The sequence below is a fragment of the Calypte anna genome, chromosome 2 (assembly GCF_003957555.1).
Source record: "Calypte anna isolate BGI_N300 chromosome 2, bCalAnn1_v1.p, whole genome shotgun sequence".
NCBI classification, from domain to species: Eukaryota; Metazoa; Chordata; class Aves; order Apodiformes; family Trochilidae; genus Calypte; species Calypte anna.
Window position 1 is genome coordinate 18,479,796 of NC_044245.1, and position 20,596 is coordinate 18,500,391.

General features: G+C 35.8%; 1 long non-coding RNA gene across 1 annotated transcript in view; it reads left to right on the plus strand.

The window, feature by feature from the left end:
* Positions 1-18,906, plus strand: part of LOC115597934 — a 38,322-nt gene extending 19,416 nt beyond the window's left edge. Inside the window, exons 3-8 of the long non-coding RNA XR_003987271.1 lie at positions 713-764; positions 3,312-3,448; positions 3,710-3,816; positions 12,064-12,158; positions 14,855-14,969; positions 18,671-18,906. This is a non-coding gene — a long non-coding RNA (uncharacterized LOC115597934). The remainder of the gene's footprint in view (positions 1-712; positions 765-3,311; positions 3,449-3,709; positions 3,817-12,063; positions 12,159-14,854; positions 14,970-18,670) is intronic.
* The last annotated feature ends 1,690 nt before the right edge of the window (positions 18,907-20,596 follow it).

Consider the following 20,596-nt stretch of genomic DNA (forward strand, 5'->3'; position numbering starts at 1 on the left):
CAAATAGGGTAAGTAAAAAACTCTTCTCCTGGTGACACTGAGAAATGTAGATGTTTAACTTGCAAGACTCAAGTGACTGGCTCTGACAGAAGTCCCACACAGCTCAAACCCAGGAGGGCTGGGAAGGTTTGCCATGAAATGTAACTGTTTAAGCGATGTTGACTCTGCAGCTTCCGAGGAATTCTTGAGGATTTCTGCTTAAACTGCTCTTTAGGCACAATCCTTTATCCTCAGTGAAATTAGAGGCTTAATTTGGGTATGTTAGAACTCCCTGCAGATGACACAGACATCTGCTGATCTTGGTACAAAGATACAGCAGTGCATTGGGCTTGCTCCCATGATTCCAGCCTGCCACTGCTGTTTGGGACAGGTTTCCACAAATACCCATTGTTCTGAGACTTTAAATCACTGAAATCTCTTTTTCTAAGGTTTTCAATTTCTTCCTACCTCCTGTGACATCACACTCTCCTTTGCTTATGCCAAAAGAACTTAAATGTGTGTGACTCTTGTGACACTCTTAAACCCTACATAAAAGTACCTAACTGTAAGTGAAAATGTTGCTGTGTAACCAGTTATACAAAAATATGTATATGTCTTTATGTAGCCTCTTGATCAGGGAGGCTGATCAGGAAGACTTAGAAAGGGTTGTTAGAGAATTATGCCTACTCGTGTTTTGAAATCCAACACTGATTCTCACATGTTTATATTGCAGTTGATTGAAATTCAAGAACAAATGAAGGCAGAACTTGAAAATTAAAGACCTGGTAAGATACTTATGTTTTGTTTGTTTTTTTTTTAAACCATCATTTATTGCAAATGTAATAAAATATTCAAAACCATTTTAATATACTAGAGGTTGAAAAAAACCTTCATAATTAGGGAAGTTGTTTTGCATATGAGAAACTATAGCAAAATTACTTTACAGTTTTATTTAGTTCTTACTGTATTTTGAGAGGAACAGATATAAACAATGGTACGAGAAATATTTTTTTTAAAGCACTAATCTTTTTTTTTAGGAAGACTTGGAAAATATATAATAAATGCAACATTATTTGAAAAGATTTGCTGCTGCTGTTTGCAAATGTCATAGGCAACGATACAGAGTTTTGTCTTAAAATATTTTTGTATTCTGCATTAGTCTCATAAGAACACTGCCTTTTATTTTCTTTTTACATGATCCAGGAACTTTCCAGACGGCTGGTCCTTTATTTTACCATTTGACTTTTTTTTTTTTTCTCCTAGCCTGATTTCGTACTGGCTTTCACACTGATCACCACTAGTATGTCTTTGTTACAGTAAACTGACTGGGTTTATTATAATAAAAAATAAAACACAGCTTGACTTGCAATCTAAATGTGCTGGAAAAGAATATGATACTGTTTAGAAGAGAAAAGGTTGTGAATAGAAAATCAGTACCACTTCAGTTATTTAAACATTTGCTTTTCTGCAGCTTGTCAAACTTTGTGCCAAGTCATAGCTGCTTTACTTTGTTTTGTTAATCTCAGCACCATGTGTCTTGGGCTTTTTTAGTAGGGGGCCAGTCCTGCAGTACTGACTTGGTTTTCAGTTTCAGTGAGTCTGAGTAAGTACTGTAGCACTGCTTTTTTTTAAATTTACAAAACAAAACAAAACAAGCCTATAATGTTTGGAGGTAAGTCTTTCAAGTCAGTTTGTGAAGGTTAAGCAAAACAAGCCTAAAAAGTAAATTGCTTATTAAATAAATTTTAATAAGCAACTTCATAAGAAAATAGTTTATAATTCTTATCATATTTTAAGAAAATTTCTTTAACCTGAAGATGGAACCAAAGCTCTGGGGGAAATTATAAGTAAAATATTTTAAAATTGTATTGTTGCATTTTATTATTTATTTATTGCCCTGTTAGGGCATAGACTCTGCTCTTTCAAGGAAAATATTTTGGCATAAGAGTGTGCCAGCAGAGAATCCTAGCTACTGCTAAAAATCACAGTCTGATTTATATATTTACCAAAAGTACTTGAAGGCATTGTGGTGGTATAATGAGGATTTGTTTGGCTTCATAGTCTGTTTCTGAAGTGATCTATAACATGAAAACAGTTCAGACTTCTGGATCTCAAGTGGTAGCTGAGGCACATAGAACATTTTAAGTCACAAACTGAGTTGTGGTAGCTCTAGAAATCTCAGTGGGACCTTAGCAAAGGTTAAGTAGTCAGTTTTGACGTATCCTTAATCTAGAAATTTGAAAGATTTTACTGATTCTGGAAAGACTATATGTGTCTTTAAAATAAGTATTGATTTTCAGGCATGTTTTTGTTTTTTTTACTATTATTCCAATATTAGTTCCAATATTTATCTAGAAATTATTCAACTGAGGGGATTTTCTGAGTTCAAAACAAATTAGTGCCTTGAAGTCAAACATTTGCAAAGGCTGTTGAGTGAGATTTGGCATCACTCCTCCCTCTCCTCCTGCTTCTAAAACCAAGCACACTGTTGCCAAACCTCTAGAGCATATCTGTGAAGTGGGTTCTAAGGTCCTTAAGTTCCCCAAAACAACCATGAAATGTGAAGATACTTTAACTAACCTGCAATACCTAATATTATTTAGCATGCAACCTTTTCTGGCCTTATCTTTGTGTATTATCAAACAAATCAGTATTAGGCAACTCAGAACAGTAATGTGGAAAAAATATTGCAAGTGGAATTCTTCTTTACTGGGAAACAACAAGGAAGGAGTAGTCTAGGTGAGAACTTAAATTCTTTGCTCATTGAGGGCTTCTTATTGATAGTCTGAATGCATACACATGTGGAAATGAGAGGTGGACAAGAAAGAGAGTAAAACCACTCACAGAGTCTGTGGTGCTCACGAGAAAGAATATTCATTGAGTGAAAAAAATTATTCATAAGTAAGGCTGAATATGAAAATATAATTCCTAAGACATACAATTGGAATAAAGCATTTCTACTATCAAAAAATCTTATATAAATTTTTAAGGTTTTTAAAGCATTTTCATGAAAAGTTTTACACAAATATATTATATTCTGTATCATCATACAACTCTGCATATTTTACTGCATTACAATAAATAAAAATGATAGTGGTATAAAATCAGATTACCTAGGAGTTTAAAACCTGAAAAATGTAACAATGTTAGATGAAAATTACAAAAAATAATCACTAGCAAAATACTCAAAAGTGAATCAATATTAAAATCCTGAAATAAATAGTAGGGGGGGAAATGTCACTTGATTTAATGTTCCCCTTTTATCATTTTTAATGATTCTATCAATATTCCATTTCATAAACAACATTTTTGTTTTCCTATTTGTTGAGTAGTACAAATTTAGGAGCAATGCTGAGCAGTTAACACAACTGCCTTTCTTACAACTCAGGGCAAGCCAAGGAGCTGCTGTCACTTGCTCACGTCGTTGATAGTCCCAGCTTACATCCAACAAAGTTTTTGAAGAAACACTGTAAGTATTTTTCTATTTAGTTACTATGTACCCAGGTGGTGAACTGAAAGACTGTTTCTCACTGTCATAAATCAAAATACAAATGCATTTAGCTTTAAATCTGCAAAACAATGTATGTATTTTGACTATACTATTTACAGATGAGTTTTTTTTTTCATTTTAGTAGAATTTTTTAAATTAACTGTAATTCTGAGTCAATACTAAACTTTTCCAAAAGTTTATTCCTATAACTCTGTTCCTTTTCTTGGTGGTTCCTTTTAGTAACAGAAGAAGAAAGAAGACACTGAGGAAAAAGTGCAAAGTGTCCTGGGTGTGACACAGAAAAAAAATTTACCTAAGTCATCCCATCTTTCCAAAGAATTACTCTTGTAAGTTCTCCTGCTCACTTGCCAGCTTTTGAATCCTTTAGGTAGAAAAAACATGTTGAAGTCTTTAATATTTTAAAACATTTTGAAGGTTTTCCTTTTAAAAATGCTTTTTCCTTATTTGTAAGAATGATTAGCAGTTTCAAATCTATACTAATTTTCTATTAGTTATTTGAACTAGTTAAAAACTCATTCTACTATGAGGTTTCTGAATGTGACCATAATCAAATAAAAATGTAAGTTGTCATCTGTACCTCTGATTACATCCTGTCACTTACCGAAGGTGTGAGGAAAGTTAAACTGTTTGTATTTCTCTATTGCTATGAGTTATATTTTAAACATTCTGGAAAAATTATATCTATACTTCTGGACACTCTTCAGCTTTCACAGAGTATTTTTATATGACAGAATAGATGTAGTGAACAATTATAAGAACAAAGGATTTATTATTGTCTTATTAATAATAAAAAGTTAGATTTAATTTAGGTTTCACAATGCCTTTATTTGAGTAAAGAGTGTTGGTATTTCTGATCTACCTAGAACTTCAAATAATATATTTTAAAAATCAATATTTAGAAGTTATTATCTAAATCAATGTATTAATCAGCTTCACTTTTTGAAGCTGGATTTCCTTCAATAGTTATTTAACATATCCTATTAATCATGGTTAGATTTAGAAAGCTCTGGCATGTGGTGAGAACAAGCCATATGCTGAGATAAACTGAACTGGAGCACCTCTAGGTTAGTTGAAGTATGCATGGGGTTGAAGTATGCATGATGTCTGAAAGTGGTATTTCATGATATTAAAACAAAAAAATTGGAATATCATTGGTAATTATCTATTTGTTACATAGACTTATGGCTGAAAGTGTTACAGGCATAGAGGAATATCCTTTATTGAATAATTTCATTTAACTTAATGTTTAATGGATTCAGTAACATTTAAGTGCTACTTGGACACTTACCAGATGCCTTCTTGCCCTAATGCTTTAATGACACAGTAAAGTCACAGCAGAAATACCATAACATTTCAATCTCAGTAGCAACAATGTAAAGTTTTGACAAAAAATCAGCCTAGAAACCAACAAAAAAACCCCCACAAACCTGCTTAGATACTATAAGAACTGTCTTGCTATAGAATTTTCCCTGGTCTTGCACAGATGAGCATCTGATCCCCTAAGGATTATATAGGCACTGAAAACTAGGTCTTCACCAGAAACTTGGCTCATAAAGCTGGGATATTATGTGGTACAGGAAATAAAGAGCTGTAGGCAATAGTTAAGTCATTTTTTTACTCAAAAGCCTACCTTCAAGTGCTTTTGCATGTCTAGGCTCTTACTGAAGGGTTATTAGCTTTTCCTGCAAACCTTTGCCAGTGTTGAGCTGGTTTGTTTGAAAAGAGTAGAGCTTTTAGCCTAAAGTATTGTGGCCAGTTGCAAGGAAGGAAAAATGTGAAACTGCAAAGTTAAAAGAAAATTATAACTAATATAAAAAAATAGCACTTAGATGAATCATTCCTTAGATCTTATCTTTTATTCTAGTACAATGTGATAAATAACTACTTTGGTTTATCCAGTATTTTATCAGTATTTATAAATTATTTTATAATTTTTGTGGTTGCAAATGCTTCTACATCTTGTATCTTTTAGTATTTTGTGAGTCATCCTGCTATATATGTGTCAAAATCCCACTATCTATTGACCAAGTCTGTACCTGTCTAAATATACCTGAGGAACAGAAATAGTACTTGATTACAGTTTCACCTTTAAAATGACTGAGCCTGGTTCTTCTCTGTTAGAAATGTTTTGAGGAGTTTGAAATATTGCTACATTTTACTGTGTTCCTTTAATACCTGATTCTCCTGTTCTATCAGGCATCATCCTTGGCTGTATAATATTTTTGACCAATTTACTGCTGCTATTTCACACCCTTTTTTCCTGTTAGATGAATTTGTAATAATATCCCATCCAGAATAACCATGTCTCTATTACATTTTTACTAGCAATCATAGTGCTGTTCTTCCTAGTGCCCACAACTTTCCTAATTGCTATAGTGCTTTAAAATACATCAAACATAAAGGGATTTTAACCTGGTGAATTAAAAATTAATTTATCAGAGATGTATGGTTTTGTATTGATATTGATCAACAGTACTAATACTGCAAGAGAACATCTATCTTCCTCCTCCATCTGACCTTTGAAAAAGAGCAAAGCACATTTATTCACTTCAGTCTCTTAAACAAGCAGAGAAATGCCCAGACCTGACACTCCTTGCTGACCATCACAAGGGGGATGTGGGGCCATCCCCATCATCAGGGATCCCCAGACATCCCAACCCTGATCTCCTGCCCATAGCTCTACAGCCCTGCAGGGATGGTGCCTCTTAGAAACCGTGTAGACTTTGGCATGGCCTCAGGTGCTTTCAATCTGCAATCTGCTGTTAATGAGTAAAACACTAAATGATATTGCTAAGGTTCTGTAGAGTTTTTTTAATATTTGATTGTGGGTTTGAAGGAACACAATAGCACAGTCAATGAAGTTCAATTAGTATTCAATTATTACTAAGTACACATACGGTGTTAGCTGGTATTTTACTCAGTGTTTGTAGTGTAGCAGATATGTGTAATTTTGTATTGTAGAAAGAGCAGGGGACATCTGCATTCACCTCTAGAAATTTTTAGGTATCTAGATAGGGATTATGTTTATACTGGAAAATCCATTTTGAGGATTTTGAAGATAACAGGATATCTGTTTACACTGTTTCAGCTGATGGCTGCATATTGCACTATTGATAAACCAAGATAGATACAGGCAAGAGGAATTAGTGGTTATGACAGATAAATACTTATTCCAAAGATGGTAAAATACCTTAGAATCACAGAATCATTTAGGTTGGAAAAGACCTTTAAGATCATCAAGCCCAACCACAGATCATTCTAGCTAGCCCTGTCAATGGGCAGGTTTTTCTTACTGAATATTTTAATTATTTTCTTAGTTTAGAGAAAATAATTTGTATTCAATTAATATAGTGAGGGGAAGGATATAATAGTAGAGCAGAATGAGTGTCATAGATAATAGAATTGCCACAGTTCTCCTGAAATCTGTTTCATAGCCTTGTGTCTCTTTTTGTAATTCTATTTCTCAGTTTCATTCTGTTTTCTAACATTACTAAATCCATCCCTTAATTCCTCATATTTGCTACAGACTGAATAGATTTTCCCCTTACTAATTATACTCTTCAAAATTTATGCCTTGTTATTGTAAAACCTTGTAATAATAGCATAATTAGCGGGAAAAATTCATATTGGGGTTTAAATCTGTCTTATTGTAACCACTGAGGCTCATTTAAGTTTGCCAAATCTTTCTGAGTTTAAGTAAACTAAAAGGAGTGAATTTTCTATATGATCTTTACAGACCATAAAACCATTTCAATCCTATTTATATTGCAAGTAGTGGAAGCTATAAATGTATCAAAAAAACAGGATGGTAAGCATTAGTTTGCACATAAGTTTTAAGATTCTAGATAATTTTTTTAATGGCTCATCTGAAAGAGGACATAGGACTCCTGAAATTCCCTTAAGTGGAAGATTCTCAGCCAGGTCACTGTGTCTGATATTTATGATACTTCTACATCAGGCATAAAGTGAAAATGCATCAAGCCCTCTGAACAAGACTACAAACCTATGATATCTTCATCCATCTCCAGGCCTCAATGGCTGTTCAGCCAATAGTGTTTAATTCTAGAACCTTTTAGGCAATTAGGAGTCTTGTCCAGGGTGAAATCTAGTCATATTTTGAAATGCAGTAGATAATATTTTTTAGCAATATTACTATAAGTATTTTTTTTTATACTGAGAGAAGTAGGATATGCTTGATTTAAAACTTTCTCCTTTTAAGATGAAAATGAGATTGGGAGGAGGGGTAGATGCTGCCAAAAGACAAGCTGCAGAAACCTCTTTCCTACTCGCTAAGTTCTAGTTCCAGTGTCTGAAATCTGTGTGTTTGAAAAGCTTAGTGAGCAGGAAAACCTATAGGTATTAGATTCTGGCTATGCTTATTTTGCTGAAGATTAATTATGTGTTTGATTACATACCTGAAATATGTTAAAAATATTCACCATGCTAATATGTAACATCCTAACTTACATTACAGACAAGCTCAGCTTCCTTTCCAAAGTTAAGTTTTGGAGTCCCACTCAATGGGATTCATGCTTTGGTGTTCAGGAGCCAATAGACTTTATTTGCTAGGTTTAAACCAAGATTCAGTTCTTTCACATTGCCTGAGGATCTGAGGTGGTGTAACCATGCTGAAGCACTAGCTAAGCCATTGCTTCCTCTGCCAAGTACGTAGTTTTCATCTGTACTAAGAGGTGTATCAAGAAAATTTATGTAATGAAATTTGGTGGGTTTTCAAATTACTCGTTTGCAAATAAGATGCTCCTAGAATTCCTATCACATAAAAGCTTATATAAGTAGACAATATATAGTTATGTGCTGGGAACACCTCATTAATGACACAGAGAAAGGATTTCCTCTAGAACAGATGGCCCTTGTAGTGTTAACCAAACTGTTCATCTAAACCAGCATTGTCTGGAATCTAATGCCCTCAGGCAAGGATCCGACCCAGTTGTGGAGAGGCACCATGCAATCATGACAGATGGTCATGTGTGGAGACAGTCCAAAGACCATGCAGATGTACCAAGGGTGGTTACTGAGAGCTGAGACTGAAATATTCAGCAGGCTTTTGGTTATGGGGTGTTCTTGTGTCCCCCTCTGAACATGAGCGTAAAATAAATGAAGGTGCATGAGAACTTAAATTGGGCAGAAGGGAGAAAGCAACAGTTTCTGAGCCCTTTAACCACGTTTCAACTGATAGATCACTAGGGGACAGAAAGTTGCTTCTTTAGCTTCAGTCAGCTTTTACAGAAGGTGTAAAATTCAGTCCCATCATTCTGCAGTGAGTTGAGTGAGTAACAGTAATAAATATTTAGAATTATACGTTTCCAACTTTTGAAAAGCAAAAAATGTAAGTGACCAATGTGATGATGTTGCATTAGTTACATTAGTGTTTTAAAACACTTTTACATATGAATCTGAATAAAATCTTAATTAGGCATTCCCAAGATTTTAAAGCTGAAGGATATGAAGTGCAGTTTTAAATAGTGAGGACTTTTCTGATAATGAGATTAATCAAGATCCCTTCTATATTAAGAATATTTTTCAATCAGCTAGAGATGCTCTTGAAAAGGAGCAGAAGTTTCACTCAATCTTCAGAAGTTGAATTTTAATCCAGTTTGTGGTTGTTTTCCACATTTGGAAAGAGGCTTGTTCTCCTTTTCAGCCAGAAAGTGTGTAATTGCGAGACAGACATGTGATGACGGAGCCTTCAGAGGTGTAAATAAAATCAAGGTATAAATAATGTCAAAGCACAACAGGGATTAATGACAACCATGGTAGTGGTTTGCAATGACGAAAATGAGACAGATGGAAATATAAAATAGAGGGAATTTAGATGTTTAAAACTGAACTGGTTGAAACCTAGAAAATAGTTGCAGCTAGCCTTAAATTGGAGCTCTTTTACCATCTTTTCACAGAAAATGGTAAAGTAACCACAGATGTAATTGTCATCCATTTATTTTTTACTGTCATGCTATTTGCAAGCGCCACTATCCCAGATCATGGAAAGTCTTCAGAGCCTCTCAACCCTGCTGTGTCCCAGCAGTCAGTGAGGGAAGTCCTGTTATGCTTATATTTAAAGCAGCTGCAATGCATAAGAAGAATCAGCTGGGAATAAAATCTTACAGGCTTGCTTTGCACCATTACTGCATCGCTTGAGATCCACCCCATTTTGTATATAGCTGCAACTGAACCTGCTTTTATGAACTCTCCACTTATCCAGCTATATTGCCACTGAAATCACAGAGCTGTCCTGCTTGGAAAAGACCTCTAAGATCACAGAATCCAGCCATCAACACAGAAAGAATCACCATGCCCAGTAGAGCAAGTCTAGGCTTTTATGGCACTATGTAACCCATGTGTGAAAGGAGATTTTGGCCATGTGATAGGGTTTGCAGTCATTTTGTAATAATTAATATTTACAGTTACTATAATTTGCAGCTTTCGTGGTATGTAGACAAAATGACTATTTTTGAAAAGGTCTGATAGCACAATGTATCTGCACTACTATCTGTTATTTAACTCTTGTGTTTACACCTCTGAACTACCCACATAGCTACCATCCATCTGTGTGTGAGAGAAAGCAGAATGTATTTGCAGCTGAAAAAACAAAATGATGACCTGGCTAGGGCAAGGATTTAATACAAACCAATACTGAAAGTTTGGAAATTCTGTTCAAACAGATAGGTGGGTTACGTATTTGATTTACCAGGTTTCTGTTCAGTGTGTGTGGAGAGCTGTGGAAATGTAGCAGGGATTAAGTGTTTCTTGGAGGAGGGAATATGTATTTGTGTGAAATGTGAAGCAAGAGCAGGAGATGTCTGGGAAGAGAACTGAGCAAGCATTTCATCTTTGCTTTTTCTTCCAGATTTGCTCTCGGTTATGTAGAATACAATTTGCAGTTGGATAAGTAATATATACAGTCCCCTGCTGAGAGAATGGAAGATTTGAGGTCACTTGTTTTGTTTCAGATTTCTGGTATGAATGGCTGGTCAATGGTGCTCTCTTTCCATGAGTTGTAAAAGTATTAGAGGAAACTACAGTTTTAATGACCAATCTACCTATGCAAACTGAAACTGGAAAGAATGCTTGAGGAGAAGAGACAATTTGAGATTTCACAACTTGTGGAACAGAAATATCTTACAAAACATAAGAAAGAACTTACTGATGTGGTGGTCTTTTTAATTATAACAAATTAAGGCATTTAGGTATAGATTTTATACATATGTATTTATGCACAGACCTTTTTTAAGTCTATGGATCTCACAAAACGACTGTGTCTTTAACTCTGGTTGCTGAGGTAATGATGCTGTTAGAATTATCTTAAAAGTCTTTTCCAACTAAACAATTCTATGATTCTAGTAGACATATTTATGTAGCAGCTTTATCCCAGGACCTTACAGAATTTCTCACAACATTTCTCTGAGAAAAATAGGAATCAGCATCCCAGAAAGGAGAGTGAAAACTGTAATCATACAGTGTCATAAATTTCTACCAAAAGAACACAGAAGCTGTGGTGGAGCTCTTCTCAGAGTTACTGAGAGCAGATGACACTTGTAGTGCTTCTGGGTGACACAGTTCAAGCCCAGCTCCTCAGGACACAGCTTTCTGATCTGCCATAAGCAGATCAGAACCTGGGCAGCCAGATGTACTAGGACTACATCTATACTGCTGAAGAATTTTTAATGGTATAAATAAATCCTCGTATTTGTGCTTGGGGTTTGGTTCTTTGTCAGCCTCAGTGTGTCTTTATTGCTTCACTCATGTTTTGGAACAGAGCAACATTCCCCAAGATAAAACACTATAGGAGGTCTGCTGCTGCTTTGCTCCCTGTGTAGCACTGATGATATAATACACAGATAGATAGTACTTAGACAGGCACAGCTACATAACATGAGGCCCCATCTCAGAAAACACAATACATGTTTTTGGCACCATGCTACAAAAACATCTCTCTCTTGTAGGCCATGACATAGCCCAGTGCTGTAGGTGGAAAACTACAGGCTAAGAATATCTGAAGTCCACACATGTCCCTTGGGACCAAACCTGACACAGCATGAATGCAACCAGTCTACTCTGGAGTCACCAGTACTGATCAGTGTGGACAACAAGTTGCAAAACATATCTTAGGTCAATTACTTTCTCCTTCCAGCAAAATATTTTAGTAGTGCACATCTTATGTAGTGCACTCAGCTTCATCAATACCTGAATTAACACACAGTACTTACTAAGACTGAGCTCCACAGCATGCACATAGGGTGGGAAACCTTGGGAGCCTCCATTATGATAAGGGTTGTCAGAACCCTCCAGAATTCCTGCTGGCAACCTAGGAAGGGAAGTCTGGAAGCTCTAAGACAAGATGTGGAAATTGCAGGGTTTCCAGCCAAAGAAAATTTTTATGTGTTTCCTGGAGTGGTAGAACAGGAAACAAGCCAAGTGTCTTGTAATGTGTTCTTTGCTACTGTTGTAAGGGTGAATCAAACTTTAAATTTATGGAGTTTATGGAGTCCTGATGGAAGCTTTTTAGTCTTGTAAGCATCATAATTCATTCTTTCAATTTTTATTTTATTTTTCAGAATTTCAAGTTTATTTCAAATCCATCTGGCCTGATCACAAGTTTTAAAGAAAAATATTTCCCTCCAACTGCACCATTCTGTTGGATGTAGTGCATGTGAGTTCTTTTCCTGTATTTTTTCGTTTCCACAGCACCAACCAAAGGTATAGAAAGGCAGGGATTCCTGCCCTACAAATGGGGAACTGTAATGAAGTGCACCCATTGCACACCAAACTCTCCCTAAACTTCATGCTTGTTTTGTTTGATACAGTATCTGTAAGATCAGTGAATGGTTTCTCATTAAGTTCACTATTCATTGAAACAGGCCCTGTGTTATCTTCTCATCATGCTGAGAACAGGTTACATTGATAACATAATGACAGTGTTATCAGTGGTTTTAGTAATAATGCAAGTCTCTGTAGACAAAAAAAATGTTCTAGTATTCTTAGCAGGTCTCACTTAATGAGTATGTACTAGGTTACTTAAAGAGGTAGATAATGGAAGATGTTTTTAACAGAGACCATTAACATTGCTTGTTTGAACAAGAGATTAATATTTCATTTTATACATAGATAATCATTGTAACATCACAGAAACAGATTCATCTTGATGAAAAGCCAATTAATGGTGAGATCTAAACAGACTATGGCAACATCTTTACTTTTTCTTATTTTTTTTCTGGTAGCTTATTAAAGAATCATGCAAATTATTTTTTCATGACAATGCAATAATCTGGGCAGCAGATATTTGTCTTTAATTTAGCCTGTATATTGTTATAATCTTATTATAACCATATTTTTTTTTAATAACTATAAAATATGTGAGCCCTCTTGTGGTCAAAATATCTTTGAGCTGTCTTAAGAAATCATCAAAGACTTTGTGGCCCAGAGAACAAATTACCTGAAAAATACTTAGACAACATTGAATGTAAATTTGTTTAGGTAATGCCTTCTAATGTCAGTTCTCCTTAATTTTTCATAACAATTAAATCCATTTAATTTTTTTTTTATTTACTCTTTGTAGCTAAAATGCCTATGAGGTTGTGGATTTGTAACCAGACACAAACAGGGCACAGAACTCTTCAGATTTCTAATAACTCTGTCCATTCTTGTATCATTGCCATGAAACATGCTAAATGTTTTTTGTGAAGATCTTTTTTATGATGCAGGGTTTTTACTTTAAAGTCTTGATATATATCAATGATTTGAGTAATATAGGACCAAATATGACTATCAGTCAGAGCTGTCTTGTAGTTGTTACTGACCTGGAGCTACACTCAGTGGTGATTTTGTGGCAGAAGAGCCTGTATTTTGTTGCCACGTATCACTCTTTTCTCACAAATTCAACAGAAAATAGTTCAAACAATCCAAATTACATGTTCTTTTTTAAGGTAAATTCTTATCACACAATATAATACTTTTCACCTGTTTCAAGTTTGTTTGGTTGGGAATTTTTCTTTTGTTTTATTTTGTTTTGTTTTGCTTGCCTTTATTAGAAGGATCTGATTCTGCAGTGTAATACTTCTATTTGTAAAGAAATTGGAAAAAAATTACAGCTGTTCAAATTACCTCAGGAACTGGACCTTGAGAAATTGGGTAGCAATTTTCATTGATTAGATAAAATGTCAGCACTCTGTGGTTAAAGTTATAGTAAATTTATTGACAGGAAAAGGACGGTGCTTAAAATTTAAAGTGTATATTCTACTGCTCACAGATTTTTCTACTGTATAAGGTCTGGTCTTTGATTCATACTTTTAATGGAAATCACATTTTAGTGTCTGTATGCTCCATGGATGGCTGAGCACCGACTGGTTATTTATTCTAATTTTGCTGGTTCATTTGAGTAATTATTTCCCCTGAGGCCTGAAAAACATACAAAAAAGTACCACAGTATCATTTTTGTTACTGTTTTTTACAGCCTGTCAAGGTCCCTCTGGATGGCTGCCCTTCCCTCCAGCATGTCATCCCCACCACACTTGGGTGGCACTGGGAAACCTCCTGGGGATGCACTCAATCCAGGTCACTGTCCCAGTCCCCACCCCTGAGGAACACCCCTCACCACTGGTCTCCATGTTGACATCAAGCCATAGTCAATTAAATATAACAAAATGTAGCATCCTACTTGAAATCTTTTGTTAGTGTTGATTTCTCACTTAGCAGATTTAAACTACACTTTCTTGCAATGTGTTTAGTTTGTGATAAGTTTGTTCCTTACAGGTGGCTTGTCCTGTTTGTGTTGAAAGTGGTACAGGAGTTAGGAAAGAATTCAGAGCTGGGTTAGATTTGTCTTTAGCTTTCTTCTTTAAGGAGGTCTTTTTTTTCCTAAATCTAGGTGTTTCAATATGGTCTGTAGTTAATAATTACAACTTTTCTTACAGTTTTGTGAAGCATAAGATAAGACTTCTATGTATCCAAAAGTCAGCATTTAGAATCTGCATAGTTAAAGTTTGTTTCTTAATGTCAGCCATGACTTGCTGTAGACATATATGGAATTGCCCATTTCTCTACAATATGAATTATGATATTTACATGCATTTTTTATTATTGTTGGTTTTTTAAAGAGATATTTAGCTTTAAAGAGATATTTAAAGAGATATTTGTTGATATTTAAAGAGATATTTAACATAACCAAATTTTCAGATTTTTTGTTTTCAAGTGCATGCAATAACAAGTACTTGTGAAAAGCATGTAGCTTCAGTTTTAAAGCTACATGCAATATGTATATAAAACAAATGTATATATAATAAAACAACAATGTGGCTGCAATTGCAACCATCTGCATATGAACTGGAGTAATATTTTCTCAGTTGTCAGCAAGTCCCGTGTGAACCTGATGCATCAAGTACTAAAATAAATGGGAAGACCAAAATTACTTCAATGAGAAATGGGTGGGATTCTGAAGTTGTGAACACCACCAGCTGCCTGAATGGTAAGAATTTAATTTCTTTTAGTACTTTTTTACCTCAGTGGACAGATTATCAGACTACTTCAGCGGATGGAGATTTCCGTGCCCAATTTGTGAGCACATGTAGAATCTTTATGAGAAATACATTTCACTCAACTGGGATTACTGTTTGAAATTCTGATCTCTAGGGTACTGTGAACATAAAGGCCAATACAATACAGTTATTTATGACAGAAAATTACAGTGATCAAAAGGCCAAGATAGCAACAGAAGATACCCAGGCAGAAAAAAATTACACTGAAGTAAAGTCTAGTGATGAATAAGATGTTGTTCAGAATGCTGTAAGTGACTACAGAAGAGATACCAAGATTACAAAAATACCAAGCTTTTCATTTTACATCAATTCACATAAAGTTATAAAGAACAACTTGCAGTGAAAAGCATCCTGAAGCATCTTCTAATGTCATTAAACAAGTCTCTGCAACTGGCAAAGGATGAACTGACTTTCAAATGCTTCTCTCAGAAGGAAACATGAAAATATCTTTGCAGTTTGTTTTTTTTTAAGTGAAATTAGTTAAAATTATTATTAGATTCCTCATTGCTTAAAATTATGGTTATTAAGACTGCATCATACACTACTGTATCTAGCAACAGTCAAATTCCTTGTGTCTATGATTACATGACCTTCATTAAATTACTGAACTGAATTAAGATTGTTTCTTAAGTCAGGTGATAAGAATGTGCCTTATTCATGTAATAACAAATTCCTGGTCAGCCTAGTTCAGAGAAATATTAAAGAGATAGAAAAAGAGATAGATTATACTTTAATATATACTTGTCTATATATATTTGTCTGAAATACATATAAATATACATTTCTGTTACTATACGTGCAAATATTAAATTCCTCATGTTTTATCCTGCAGAGAGGGAACGTATGAAACAATTCTGGTTCTCAAAACTCAGTGGAAATATTTATGCTTATTTTAATGAAAATTGTGTCGGACTCTAAAATAGTGTCTCAAGACTTAGGTTTGTCTTAAATATTGGTAGCTGAAGTATCTTTCAGTTTCTTCAAGCACTCTTTACTGAGCTAAGCCAGGGAGTTGTTTATATGTCTCATTTCTATATTTCATATAGAAATAGTGTTCATAGTGTTGTTTCTTCGTTTTAAGAACATAATTTCATTTCTTTTTCCTGGATTTCAGATGAATGTAGCTGTAACTTGGCTTTCTAGTTATTTAATCAACCAGTAGCTTCTAATCGAGCTTGATAAGAAAATATTTTTCCTCTAGCCCTCAATATATTCCCAGTATACAGAAAAGCAGAAAGACAAAGATTAATTTCTGAGGCCTCCAAATGCAACAAAAATGGACAGTGTTTGAAGATAATGCAGCTGAAATTTGTGATCCATAGTAACCTAATTTGCAATTGAAGTATTTCCTTCTGCTTAGCATTTAGTTGAACATGATTGTATTTCTCCATATCTGTGTTCTTTTAAGACTTTATAAGGGTTTGATGTGTTGTCATCTCTGTCCATGAGAGACCACAGATGAATTTAATTTTATCTCAATATTGAGTTCTAGTAATACCACCACGAAACTGTGTATTTGAAGAACATTATAACTTTTTTAATCTCTTCTTTTGTTTGCTATGGGGTAGGTAACAACACTGCACTTCAACAAAGCTGTAATATTCATCTCTCTTCTTTTCAATGTCTCTGCTATTAAAAAATAAAAACAGTAATAACCACGAAGCACAATGCTGTTCACTAGCTCTCTTAGAATGGTAGTTAGCAGGGGGTTTATTTTGATACACCATCACAGTTCCTTTACCTAAGTAAAGGTTCTCCAGCAAGATATTTAAAAACATCTGCTTAATTGCAGCCATGTAGATAGCAGTCTTTAGGTCCAGTGTCTGGACAAAAAGAAAAAAAAAACAAAACCACCCAGCAAACAAGTTAATTTTTGTGAAAGGACTTCTGAACTCACTTCCTTCCTTTTCTCATTTCTTCAACCTCTAATATGCTCAGCAAACTGCCAGAGTCTATTGAGACACCTGGAGAGATCCTTGCCTGGTCATTACCTTCATTCTACTACCATTACTACAGTAATTTCCTCCTGAGTTTTTCACAGGTGATGAATAGAGGAAACCAGGCATAACAGAGCCTGTGATTCTTCAGTTTTCCAAGTGCAATCTGTGACTCCATCCCATATCTAAGTGCCAAGCATTATTTAGCAGTTTTCACACTCTTGCTTACCAGAGTCTCAGGGGAAGAGGGGCTACAAAATGGGGCTACAAACACAGCATAGCAAAACACATTGCATTTCAGTGTGATCAAGAACTCACTGAGGATCTTCTCCATTCCCTTTTAGCAAACCAGATGCCTGTTTCAGTTTTCAGAACAGTAATACGGACTTGGATTCTTCAGACCTGTCACTTTTACCAAATAGTAGCTGGACATATAGAAAAAAATATGGATTTTTTATTATTATTATTGCTAAAAGATGGTCAGCTGAATTATGACTGTTGAAGCAGCAAGGAGTCATGTTTTCAGCTACAGCTTTATCAGCTTTTGCAGGTGATTTGAAAGAATTCTTGCTAGCTTCAGCAGGACAGCACAAAGAATAAAATTGTGATTGAGGCTATTCCTCTCTGAAATACTTCAGCAATTGTTTCTTGAACAAGATCAGCTCTCTGCTCAATATCTTCTGATGATGCTCAGTGTTTATGAAGCTGTTTATAGGATACCTAAATGCTTTGGAAATGCCTGTTCTAAGCTGGTTTAGACCTCATACATACCAAGGGTCAAAGTTAAGAGTTCAGGTTACTTTTTGAACTTCTTGGAGTACACAAGGTGATCAACTAGAGGATGAACTGATCCCACTGTTTGTGGGACCCACCTCTGGCATCACAGCAGTCTAGAGCATAAGATGTTTAGTGTGCCTTTGACTTCTTAGTTTAAGAAGCAAACTATTTTTCACAAAGTAGTAGTGGGAAATATTCCTGTAAACTCAGTTCTGTCACCAGAAAATGCTTCTAATGTCTGAGAAACTTTGAGTTCCATGTGGTTTGGTTTTTTTTTCAGGACTCTTAAAAGAGAAAAAACTACTGTTAGTTAGCCAAACAAGAATATTCATTGCAGCATCAATTTTACTTGAAGAAAAAGATTCCCTGAAGTAGACAAAATTATTTTAAACAGAGTTCTTGATTACTTTCATTTAAATCAATCCTAACACTGATAGTAAAAGATTGAACTGAAGAATTTATTCTATGTTTCAGTAGTTATGCAACGTATATTGAAAACTGACTCAACAGAAGACTTCTCCATCACATAGTGTGATGTGCTCTACTATAAAGAGCTTAATATCTTTCTCATTAATACTTCATTAGGTTGCAGAGTGTAACGTCTGCATGCATAATTGATCCTATACAGAAATAATTGCTCTGATTACCAGTGAGTGCTACATAATGTCATTCCAGTTATAGATCCAGACCACTGGTTGATATTTGCCCTACAGATTCCCCTCAAAGAGGATCTGGGATATTCTGAAGGGATAATTGATATTTTCAATGACTGTTCTGTCCCAAACTCTATTGTTGACAAGTTATGAACTCTGTGTTGAATCCAATAACCAGCCTTTCCCATGCTTCAGTATCCAAGCAAATTACTAAATGGTTACCAGTCGATTTGGCCATATGGATTTTCTGTTTTGTACCCATAGACCCTCTCTTGTCATGGATACTGCTGCCAGTGGGATGAACAAGACACAAGAAGTACCACCAAAATGGATGGTTCTTGAAGAATAAAATATGCTGTCTCCCACCCCTTCCCAGTTTTGTGTATTGACATACTTAGCTTTAATTGCAAGACACACTGGAAAAATGCTTTACTTTTCCTCTCACATGGGATTACTGTCACGGGCTTTCTGTGAAGATTTTTTGGATATTCATCTGTCACGATATGAATGCATAGAATTCAAGTATTCTAAGCAGCTACTTTGCAGGATGTCTCATTTCCACCTGTGTTATAGCTAAGTATTGGTACATGATGCTATATATATGGAAAGACAGTCCCAGAGTCCTTATGCAATATTGATTTAATGAGATTTCTCTGTGTATATGGAATTTTATGAATCGCACTGCTTGAGGTCTCAAACAAGAGGAATATAAATACGTGCACACACCAGAAGACTAAAGTTATCAGTAACTGTATTTGTATTAATTTCTTCCATGGGCATATGCAGGTCCCTATGGTGCAGCCTGCCCTCCTACTTCACTTTTCCAGTCCACTGAAGAATTTTCCCCCCAAAAAAATGCAAACACACCAGCAGAATTATAACTGTGAGCCAAGGATGAGTTAAAAGGTTTTCCTACTTTCCCAGTCCTGAGTTCTTGGGTTTGTATATCTACAGTAATGGAGAAACAGCCCATCTTAATTAACAACAGCAATAAGTAAGTACCAATCATAAAAGAAAGGTTACTGAAATGAGGTTTCTTCTGTCCAGAACAGGGCAAGGATTTACTCTTTCAATAATAAAATTAATTTGCTTGATTTTCTTAAGATCATTTGATCAGATATTCAGGGAGAAAATCTGAACTTGGTAAGTTTCAAACTAGAAGTAGCATGTTCAAGCTTTCCAAGGAAATATACTTGGAACACTGCTACACCCGTTCAAGAAAGAAATGCCCATATGACACAACTTTAACTGATTCTTTAAATATCAAGAAGAAAAAGCTAGAATATCTTTTCAAGATACTACAGCCCTCATAAACTGTGAAAACATACAGTAATGCTTCAAGTATTTGACTTTTACTTAAAGCATCCTTGATTGATTTTATTTCAAGCTGTCAACTTATGTTGACAGGGATATGGAGACACCTGTGAACTTCACCCATTTCCAATCCCCCCCTTCAGTCCCCTGCCGCTGTCTTCCCCCCATCCCCTGCCCCTGACGCCAACCCTGCTGCCCTCCAGCACCACAGACATGCCCTGCATCAGGGGACCTGCTGTCTGCCTGGGGTGGCTCTGGGTTTGGCTTGGAAAGTCATGGCCTGTTGTTCCTGTCCCTTACCTCCAGGAGGCCACTGCCCACCTGGGCTTGGCAGCTGAACTGGGAGACACCATTTCAGCCCTGCAAACACAGGGCAAGAGAGAGGGCTGTGCCCTGCATGGGTATCTGTGTGCCTGAGGGCAGAAGGACATCCTGAAAAGGTTGCCTGAGATCTTGACAGTGGGAGGTGATGTCATGATTTTATCTATCTTTTCTTTTACCCATCCTAGACCTTTTACAAGGGCATATGGGGACAGGATGGGGAAGTGGGGAGGGGGGAGCAATTTCAAGATGAAAGAGGGTAAATTTAGGTTAGACATTAGGAAGGGATACTTTACTGTGATTCTTTCCAGTGTCTCACCACTGGAACAGGTTGCCCAGAGAAGCTGTGTATAGCTCATCCCTGGAAATACTCAAGGCCAGGTCTGACAGGGCTTTGAGCAACCCGGTCTATTGGGAGGCGTCCCTGCCCATGACAAGAGGGTTGACACTGGATGATCTTTAAGGTCCCTTCCAAACCACACCGTGATTCCATGATTTTCCTCTGTAAGTATGTGACAGGATTGCCTGAATGCTCTTTCCAAGCCTCTACCTTAC